Source organism: Oryctolagus cuniculus, chromosome 19, assembly GCF_964237555.1.
Source record: "Oryctolagus cuniculus chromosome 19, mOryCun1.1, whole genome shotgun sequence".
In the NCBI taxonomy this organism is placed as follows: Eukaryota; Metazoa; Chordata; class Mammalia; order Lagomorpha; family Leporidae; genus Oryctolagus; species Oryctolagus cuniculus.
In genome coordinates, this window is record NC_091450.1 from 34,626,826 (window position 1) to 34,637,719 (window position 10,894).

General features: G+C 46.6%; 1 long non-coding RNA gene across 1 annotated transcript in view; it reads left to right on the forward strand.

The window, feature by feature from the left end:
* Positions 1–10,894, forward strand: part of LOC138846947 (uncharacterized) — a 31,312-nt gene extending 20,418 nt beyond the window's left edge. Inside the window, exon 3 of the long non-coding RNA XR_011384490.1 lies at positions 2–10,894. This is a non-coding gene — a long non-coding RNA (uncharacterized lncRNA). The remainder of the gene's footprint in view (position 1) is intronic.

The following is a 10,894-nucleotide window of genomic DNA, read 5'->3' on the forward strand; positions in this document are numbered from 1 at the left end:
GACCCTCGGAGTGAGGATGCTAACACGTCAAGGGGCACACCCCAAAGACTCAGACTCCAGACCAGTTGATTCAAAAGCAAGAGGATTTATTCGGCGTCTGCGCAGACGGGCCTCCTGAACTCGGAGTCCAGAGAGCGCCCCCAGCACAAAGCCACACGGTTTATATACCCGCAGCAACCAATCAAAAGCACTATAGAGTCCATGCACACAGCAGTCCAATCCTCGAGCTGATCATGTGAAGGGCATGCGTCTTCTATCCAATCAGCTACGGGATCACATGGGAGGCATGCACCTCGTCGCCATTTTGTTGTTTACTTCTTTAGTAGTTCCTTTCCCTGCCAGCGCCATCTTGTTCACCCTGAGGGGGACGACGTCTCGCTCCCTTTGTTCCCCTGGTGGGAGAGCGGCGTCCCGCTTCCCACACCGTTATTTGAGTATTAGGAGGCATACAAACTGGGTTAGGTCTTAGCACAGCCAGGCACAAGTGTCGCAGCTAGCTAAGCATAGGGTCCCTTATTTTTATAGCTGCACCTAATTTTAGCTTTGGGGGAAAAAGTTTAGGGCTGTAATTTTTTATTTGGGGCAAAGGTAACTTCTTGTTTTTAATGGTATTGGCTTAGGTCACTCCATCTTGGTTTGATTTTTAACGTTCTTCATTCCCCCCTTTTCTTTTTGGAGAGATTTTAATCCTAAAATCTAAAGGTCAGCGTCGTCCCTGAGTGCCTGGTATTGTTGGGTGAGTACAAGGGCCTGCATGATGGACAGCCGGTCCCGGATGAACTGCAGCAATTGATTGAGGATGCACGGGCCAAAAGTTAAAATTAGGAGGAGGATAATGAGGGGGCCCGTGACTGTGGAAATGAGAGTGGTTAACCAGAGGGACTTGTTGAACCACCCCTCAAACCAGCCTTGTTGGGCCTCTTGATCTCTATGTCTTTCGTCCAACCTAGCCCTTAGTTTTGCCATGGAGTCTTCTATGACTCTCGAGTGGTCAACATAAAAACAGCACTCTTCACCAAGGGCTGCACAAAGGCCCCCCTTCTATTCTGTAAGACTACCTCGGACAGGGAAGTGAGGGATTCCTTCAGCCTAGTTATAGATTGTTCCAGGGCCTGTATGTCTTCATCAATGGCGATTTTTAAGTCATTGTAATGCCGAGTACCCTGGATTAAGGCTGTTGTTCCAGTTCCAACCCCGGCCCCAACTCCGAGCCCTAACAGGACTCTGCTAGGGTCAGAGAAACTGGCTCTCTACGGATGCGGGTGGGGCGTCTATCATAGGAATCTTCTAGTGTGTTGGTTGGATGGTAAATTATTTTAGGCACTAGCTGTACCATAACAAAAGTCCTGGGTGGCACTAAGGACCGAGGGACACAGGGGGTAAGTCCCTTGTTACAAGCCCACCAGTTTCCGTAGCCTGAACTAACATGGGCATAGGTTGTTAAATTTGCACTTGGGATGGTAACATTACACAGTTGTATATGAGACGGGGAAGGGTTTCCTAGGCATGTTCCCTTTCCGGAAACTTGGGTCAGGGTAACGTGGGCGGGGGTTCCTGGCTATTACGGTGGAAGTAAGCAAAGTTAGAAGCATTATGGAGTTTTTTAAAGTCAGCTTGAGCGGATTTTGGGTGCGTTGCCATTTCCATTGTGCTGGCTCGCCCGAAGCTCTATCAGCTCCCGATGGTGCTCGCTTGACGTGGGACGCGTGAACCCAGGCGGCGATTCCGTCTACCTTAAGGGCTGTTGGAGTGGTCAACAGTACAGTGTAGGGGCCCTTCCAGCGGGGTTCAAGAGTCTTAGACTGGTGTCTTCGGACGTAGACAGAGTCGCTGATTTGGAAGGAGTGAGGGACTGACGCGTTCCCGGTCCAGTAGGCCGCAGCTAGAGGTCTCCAGATCTGGTTCTGTATAATCTGGAGCGCCTTTAGTCGTGCCTGCAAATTAGGTGCGTTAATAAAGGGGTCAAGCATAGGGTCAAGCAGATTTGTGGCGGGAGGGGATCCCCCATACAGTATTTCATATGGGGTTAACCCATGGTGTGAGGGGGTGTTCTGGACCCAGAACAAGACCATAGGGAGGAGTTGGACTCAGTCTCTAGTGCCAGTCTCCATAGCTAATTTAGTTAAGGTCTCTTTAATTGTTCTATTTGTCCCTTCTACCTGTCCTGAACTTTGGGGTCTATAAGCACAATGTAATTTCCAATTTATCCCCAGTGTTTTGGCCACCAGCTGACTTACCTGGGAGACGAAGGCAGGTCCGTTATCAGACCCAATTACCTGAGGGAGACCAAACTGCGGGAAGATGTCCTCGATGATTTTTTTGACGACCACTTGAGTGGTTTCTCGTTTGGTGGGGAAGGCTTCCACCCACCCAGAGAAGGTGTCTACAAAAACTAGGAGATACTTGTTACCATATTTTCCTGGCTTAACCTCGGTGAAGTCTACCTCCCAATTGACTCCGGGTTGATCCCCCCGGGACCTTGTTCCTTCCGGCAGCTTGAGGCGCCCCGCATTGACCTTAGCGCAGGGAACGCAGGACTCGGTGACCTGTTGAACTAGAGAGTTAAGCCTTGGGATAAAGTAAGGTTGATCTTTTTGTTGCAGCGGCATTTTTAGTTTTTTATGTTCTAAATGAGTCCACTTATGGAGTTGAGTTATTAGTTCACGGGCCATTTTGTGGGGCAGGACAACTTTGTCCTGGAATGTCCAAACTCCCTTTTGTTCACTGTAATCCGCCCCAAGCCGCTGGATTTCGTCCAAATCTTGATCTAAGTAGGGGAAGGGGAGGTCCCCGTGGTCTGGCGTATGGTGGGCCACCACAGTACTCAGGTATAGAGTCTGCGGGCCTACCACAGCCGTTCTGGCAACCTCGTCCGCCATTTTATTTCCTCTTGTTATAGGGTCACTTCCCCGCTGGTGTCCAGGACAGTGAATTATGCTCAACTTTTTAGGTAGGAAAAGTGCCCATAAGAGGTCTAAAATTTCAGTCTTGTTTTTTATGTCTTTTCCTGCTGAGGTTAAGAGGCCTCTTCTTCGGTCAATTTCTCCATGTATATGGGCAGTAGTGAATGCATAGTGGCTATCAGTATAGATGTTAACTTTTTTTCCGCTAGCTTGTTTAAGGGCCTGTGTGAGGGCCACAAGCTCGGCTTTCTGAGCCGAGGTTCCCACAGGCAATGTGCTTGCCCATGTTATGGAGTGTCCATCTACCACGGCCGCCCCTGCCCTCTGCTCACCGTTTTGTAGAAAACTGCTCCCGTCGGTGTACCAGGTGTGTTCCACATCCGGTAACGGCCGATCCGTCGGGTCCTCCCGGGTGCCATGGGCCTCAACCAAGATTTGATGACAGTCATGAGGTACCCAGGTGCCAGGTTCCATATCCGGGAGCAGGGTAGCTGGGTTCAGGGGGGTGGCAGGTCCGAACTGAATCCGCTCCGGGTTGAGCAACATAGCTTGGTAGTGAGTCACTCGGGCATTGGAGAGCCACCTATCTGGCGGCTGCTGGATGATGGTGTCAATGAGTCAACTTATCTGCGTCTTTGACAAGGACTGCCACTGTGGCCACCATGTGCAGACACGGGGGCCAACCAGTGGCCACATTATCCAATTTTTTTGAAAAGTAAGCCACCGGCTTTTTCCAAGGTCTCAGTTTCTGAACCAGGACGCCCTTTACTATTCCCCTTTGTTCATCAACGTACAATGTGAAGGGCTTAGTCACATCGGGGAGGCTTAGGGCAGGGGCTGACAATAGAGCCCTTTTGATTTGATCAAATGCCATTTGATGTTCTTTTTCCCATATAAAGGGGGCATTGGGTTTAGTGAGGGGGTACAGAGGTGCTGCTAATTCCGCAAATCCTGGTATCCATAGTCGGCAGAAGCCTGCACTGCCGAGAAATTCTCACATTTGTCAGGCGCTCTTGGGCAGTGGAATTAGGGCGACTGTCTGTTTCTGGCCCTCTGTTAGCCACCGCTGACCACCTTCTAGCAGGTATCCCAGGTAGGTCACCTGTCTTTTGCACACTTGTGCCTGTTTCGCGGAGACTCTGTATCCCAATTCCCCCAATTTTTTTAGCAGGGCCCCCGTACCTTTTAGACACTCCTGGTCTCTGCCGCCAAAAGCATGTCGTCCACATATTGAAGGAGGACTATGCTGGGGTTGTTGACTCGGAAGTCTGCCAGATCCTGGTGCAGGGCCTCGTCGAACAGGGTAGGCGAATTTTTAAACCCCTGTGACAATGTTGTCCAAGTGAGTTGTCCGGAAAGTCCGGCCTCCGGGTCTTTCCATTCGAAGGTGAACAGGGGTTGACTTTGAGGACTCAGTCTTAAACAAAAGAACGCATCTTCAAGGTCTAGTACCGTATACCATTGATGGCTTGGTGGTAGGGCACTTAGCAGGTTGTAAGGATTGGGCACAGTAGGGTGCAGGTCTCCCGTCCTTCGGTTAACTTCCCGTAGGTCCTGCACTGGCCTGTAGTCCCCCATGCCTGGCTTTTTTACTGGGAGGAGGGGGGTATTCCAAGGCGAGCGGCATGGTTTTAAGATGCCCAACCACAACAGTCTCTCTATATGGGGCCTGATGCCCTCCTTGGCCTCTTTGCTCGTAGGATACTGCCGGATTGACACTGGGGTGGCCGAGGGTTTTAAGTCAATTATTAGGGGCGGCTGGTTGACAGCTAATCCTACTCTGGCCATTTCTGCCCAAGCTTGATGAAAGTCCGTTAACCACTTGGGGTCTAGAGAGGTTGTATTAGCTGGTTTTTTTTCCGAGCAATTGATGTTCATCCTCTAGGCGTATTGTCAGTATTTGAAGGGGCTGCCCTTCTGGGCCAGTGGCTGAAATCCCCTTATCATGAAAGTGAATTTGGGCCCCCGCTTTTGAAAGCAAATCCTGGCCCAATAGGGGGTATGGGCAGTCTGGCACCAGTAGGAACGAGTGAGTCACCTGTCTGGTGTTCAAATGGACCTTTCGTTCAGTTGTCCACCTGTACAATTTTCCCCCAGTAGCTCCCTGGACCCAAGAAGTTTTAGAACTCAGAGGGCCCCTGGCCTCGGTCAGCACTGAATGTTGTGCTCCCGTATCTACCAGGAAGGTCACCAGGTGCCCCCCTACATCAAGAGTTACCCTGGGCTCAGGCGGGGGGCTCCTGGCCCTGACTTTCCTAGTTGTCTTCCCCCAAGGGCAGGACTGGAACTGTCTTTGTCTTAGTTTCCTGAGACAGCTTAGGGCAGTCCTTAACCCAGTGTCCCTTTTCTTTGCAGTAGGCACATTGGTCTCGTTCTACTCGGGGCCTTCTGTTGTCTCCCAGGGTCTTATTCTGTCCTGGCCTACCTTGCCCTGCACCCTGCACTACCGTGGCCAAAATTTTGGTTAATTCTCGATTCCGCTTTTTGTCCTGGATGTCCTCCCTCCGCTCTTGCTCTTTGCGTAATCTTTCTTCCTTTTCCTCCTGTGTTTCCCTTTTATTGAAAATTTTATCTGCCTCCTTTAGTAGGTCCTGTAATGTATACCCTTGCAGCCCGTCCAGTTGTTGTAACTTGTTTTGGATATCAGGAGCCAACTGTCCGATAAACGACATAATTACATCCGACTGGCATTCGGTGGCCAAAGGGTCAAAAGGGGTATACATGCGATAACCTTCCATTAAGTGTTCTAAGAACCCTGCCGGTGTCTCTTCCTGACCCTGGATAATTGCACGTACCTTGGCCAAATTGGTGGGGTGCTTCCCTGCCCCTTTGAGACCCGCTAACAGAGTCTGGCGATAGAGACGGAGTTGCTCCCTACCGGCCACGGAGTTGTAGTCCCACTCCAGGCGAGTCAGAGGGAAGACGTCCTCGATCTCGTTAGGCAGTTGGGTCGCCTGCCATCTGCTCCCAGCACATTTTTACGACCCTCTAATATGACTCGCTGTTTTTCCTCCGTGGTGAGGAGGGCCTGTAAAAGTTGCTGACGATCATCCCAAGTGGGTTGGTGAGTGAGTAGAATGGATTCAATTAATCTGGTCAAAGCTTGGGGGTCTTGGGAAAAGGAGGGATTATGGGTCTTCCAGTTGTATAGGTTGGAGGTGGACAACGGCCAATACTGAATCTGGCCAGCCACCGACCTTAAAAGAAATGCTTGAGAGGACCAGACACCCTCCGGGCCACTGGCATGTTCCCTTCGCAGCCGCAGGTGAGTAGAGGGTGGGGAGGAGGAAGGCTCTAACCCTCCCATTTCGGTGGAGTTGGGGGAGGGCGGCTTGGGGTCCTGGGGTTCCTGAACCAACTGTGGTGGGACCCGAGGAGGGTACGGAGGAGTTGGGTCTAGAAGTAGAAGACTTTCCTGAGTATCTGGGAGAACTGGTGGAGTTTTAGGCATAGGCTTAGGTGGTTCATTCAGGGGAAAAAGGGAAGAAGAAGTGAGTGGCGCCGAAGGTAAAGGCACAAATGGGGTTGAAGAAGGCCTGGGGCCTGGTTTCGGGGTCTGTGCCCCTAAAGAGGAAAGGGAAGGCTTAACCCATGTTGGGGGATCTCGGGAGAGACTCTCCCAGGTGACAATATAGGGCACTTGGTCAGGATGTCCATGTGGTCCTGGTTGGAAAACCTCTTTGACCTGTAAAATAGTAGTAAGGTTAAAAGTGCCGTCCCGCGGCCATCCGACCTCAAGGGAGGGCCACTCAGAGGTACAGAAAGCCAGCCACTTTTTATTGCGCACTTCCACTGACTGGTTATGTGCCCATTTCGTGACCTCTTTCCAATGTCCTAAAGTCAGACTTAAAGGAGTAGTTAGTTGTTGACCCATGGGTAAAACAATTGAATCGACAACGTGCAGGACACTGACTAGACAGACGAACAGAACAAACCACACAAGTCGCGTGGCAACTGATCAGGAACAAACCGAAAGTACGAATCGAGAGGGGAGCGGCCGATCACGGCCGGGTTCCCCGGGGAGGAGAGAGACCTGATCTCTCTCCCTCCCCCACAAAACTCTTGGAGCGTCCTCCAGGGCGGGACCAGGGGTCTCAGGGCACGTCTGCCTCCTCCGCTGGCCCAAGCGAAACAAGCCCTGTACAGGTACAGTTTTTCAAAACACCGAAGACACACACACACACACAACAGCAACACGAAATGAAAACTGAGCTAGCTCTTACTTCCAGCCGAACCTGGAATTGAGTCTGGGGGCGCACCAATCCCGGACGAGCCCCCGAAATGTAAGACCCTCAGAGTGAGGATGCTAACACGTCGAGGGGCACACCCCAAAGACTCAGACTCCAGACCAGCTGATGCAAAAGCAAGAGGATTTATTCGGCGTCTGCGCAGACGGGCCTCCTGAACTCGGAGTCCAGAGAGCGCCCCCAGCACAAAGCCACACGGTTTATATACCCACAGCAACCAATCAAAAGCACTACAGAGTCCATGCACACAGCAGTCCAATCCGCGAGCTGATCATGTGAAGGGCATGCGTCTTCTATCCAATCAGCTACGGGATCACATGGGGGCATGCACCTCGTCGCCATTTTGTTGTTTACTTCTTTAGTAGTTCCTTTCCCTGCCAGCGCCATCTTGTTCACCCTGAGGGGGACGACGTCTCGCTCCCTTTGTTCCCCTGGTGGGAGAGCGGCGTCCCGCTTCCCACACCGTTATTTGAGTATTAGGAGGCATACAAACTGGGTTAGGTCTTAGCACAGCCAGGCACAAGTGTCGCAGCTAGCTAAGCATAGGGTCCCTTATTTTTATAGCTGCACCTAATTTTAGCTTTGGGGGAAAAAGTTTAGGGCTGTAATTTTTTATTTGGGGCAAAGGTAACTTCTTGTTTTTAATGGTATTGGCTTAGGTCACTCCATCTTGGTTTGATTTTTAAGGTTCTTCACTTTGGAAAAGGCACCTGAACAATAAACAATTCCTGGGCAGTCTACTCTCCTTCAAACAGTGAACTAATACAATTTGCATGTGCAAGATGCACACAAAGGAGAGAACTCTTAAGATTGTTTCAGGCTGCACTATGAAACTTTCTCCCTTGTGTTCTCCTTTGTGTTTCATTACTGTTAACTGTGGATGATATTAAAATTCTGCACAATGTGAACAGGAAAAACTATAAACTGCTTTGCATGGGCCAGTTTTTCACGACAAATGAGTTTTAGCTTTAAACACGTGTACATGTTCAATGTTTGTGAGTTGTGTTCCTAAGGAAGGTCTGTTTTGGTGCATTGTCCCAGAGAAGCAGGAGCAGTCAGTGTCAGGCTGTTGGATCTGACTTACTGTAGCAGTGACAGTGTGCTTCTTAGGTAAAATTTATATTTAACCACAAGAGAAAAGTGTGTCACTGGGGAAAAATGCATATAACTATGTGTTTGCATATATAACTTTATTCTGTAGATTAGACTTTATATAATTTGTTTATTTAGTTTTTCAGTTCAGGGCAAAAGGAGAAAAATGAAGCTTGAGAATTTGCAATAGATTTTATTTTTGCTATCTCTTTACTAGGTGTTAACTGAGGAATCAAACATATCAGGACTGATTCATATGTACTTTGAGCAGGTACTATCAAAATAAGCATTTGTTATTCACAACAAAGAGGAGTTTGAAAGATCACATTTTCAGATTCAGCTTCTCTCTGTGATGTTTAATTGTTGTAGCAACTTAAATTGGAAGAATCTCTTAGAATAGGAGAAATATTGTTCCCTGGTGATGGACTTCATCCTAAGTAAGAATGTTATGGAGAATAAAAATTGACTTCCTTTACTCCACCATTAAGATTGAGCCTATTAAATTTCCATGTGAAATATAACTTTTAAGAATTTAACAGAGTCTTACAGGAAAACAAAAATTTGCTTGGTAATTAATGTTGTCATCTATCAAAAAAATTGATATATCTAAAGGACACCGCACTGGTACATTGAGAATTGATTCACTGCTCTAATCTACATTTTCTGGCGACAGTGACTTCAATAATCATACCGTATTAGTGAGTATTTCAGTTTACCCTTGCCTACTGTAGTGTTTATTGCAAATCCTAAGGATTTTGTAAAGATTTTTAAGTTTAGTCGCACATTTTATACCAAAAATGTCAAACGCTGTGCTTTAAGAATATCCATGTTTATAAAGTGTCCACGTTTCTGGTAATGCAATGCCTACCATCTTATGGTAGTTGATTTATTTTGTATTTATTACGTATATTTTTGGTATCATGGGTGCTTGAAACAATGATGAAATCTGTTAGTGTATTCTGAAGCAAGTGCTCTACTAGCCTTTTCCTCTTTCCATTTTTAAAACACATTATTCTCAAAATAGGCACAGATTATTTCCAGAGCAATCTTGCCTTTCAATTTATCAGTCTGTTCTCGCTTCCCTTTTGTCACCCAAATAGGGCTTTTCCTTAGAAAGTAGTGAGTGGTCTAGGTTAATCCTCCACCTGTGGCTGCGGCGCTGGCACCCCGGGTTCTAGTCCCGGTCGGGGTGCCGGATTCTGTCCCAGTTGCTCCTCTTCCTGTCCAGCTCTCTGCTGTGGCCTGGGAGTGCAGTGGAGGATGGCCCAGGTCCTTGGGCCCTGCACCGCATGGGAGACCAGGAGGAAGCACCTGGCTCCTGGGTTCGGATCAGGGCAGCGTGCCGGCTACAATGCTGTAGTGGTCACTTGGGGGGTGAACCAACGGAAAAATGGAAGACCTTTCTCTCTGTCTCTCTCTCTCACTGTCTAACTCTGCCTGTCCAAAAAAAAAAAAAAAAAAAAAAAAAGGAAAGTAGTGAGTTGTTTTAAATACATGTTTAAAAAATGACCATTGGATAACTGTTCTTTAAGATATACAATATTTGTGCCTTTTTCATTTTTGAATTTTAATATATATTGGTTTTTGGAACACAAATAGGTGCCATACTATGGCTTGACAATGTTATCTCCTTAAACACTCATGTGTTACTGTCTTGTAATTGGAGAACCTTGCATGAATTATGTGATTGTGTGTATGTGTGTGTATGTGTGTACTTGTATTTGCTTGGGCTTGTGTGTGGTTTGTTCAAGAGTGTATTTCTGAAACTAGGACTCAGTTTAATGTTGAAAGTTCAGGTTGGTTGAAATATTTCACTTAAATGTAATTTATTTGGGGCACAGTTAACTGACAGAGATTATAATTCTTAAAAATGTTCAATTTACTGCATGATAAAATATGAAGATAGTGCCCTTTAAGGTCATCAGTTATAACAGAATTAAATATTATCAAAGATCTCTTACAAAGCTGTTATGAACATTTTTATTTAATTTTTGGCTCTGAGAGCTTAAATTGTCAAAAGTATAATTACCAACTAACCCACCCATTTAAGTTTTGTGTATAAATTTAAAATCAAAGCAGAATTCTTTATAAAATTGTGGATCATAGAAAGTGCTACTAAAATACAAGGAATCTGATAAGTTTGTGAATATCCATCAGCAATTTTGCATTTCTCCTAGCCAGTTATACTCTCAAAGAGGTTATACTCTCTGACTTGGATAGCATGCTCTTGATTGGGTAAAATTGAAATATTCAGTGTATTCTTTCAAAAAAATGTAGGTGGGTGCTTGGGTTTGTTTTAAGTATTCTCAAATTTTAAAGACAGCATTTTCAGTATACATAACAGTATTTTGCAAACATTTTATATGGATTATGAGCTGTACTTTATTTAACTATTCTTGGAATGATGTTAATGTTAGATCCAGTTGAGCAAATATTGAGTGCCTACCATTTGCAAGACTTCTTCACTAAGAATGAAATAACACCTTGTTTTCTGTTTGCAGTATGTGAACTTTATGTTTAAAAAGGAATTCTTATATTTAAATCTTTGTTGTTAGATTTTATCATTGTAACTGTAACCCAGTTAATTTTGCATTCAGTTTTTAAAATGAAGATATAACTTATTTGAGTCCCATTTTTGAAAATAAAATTCTG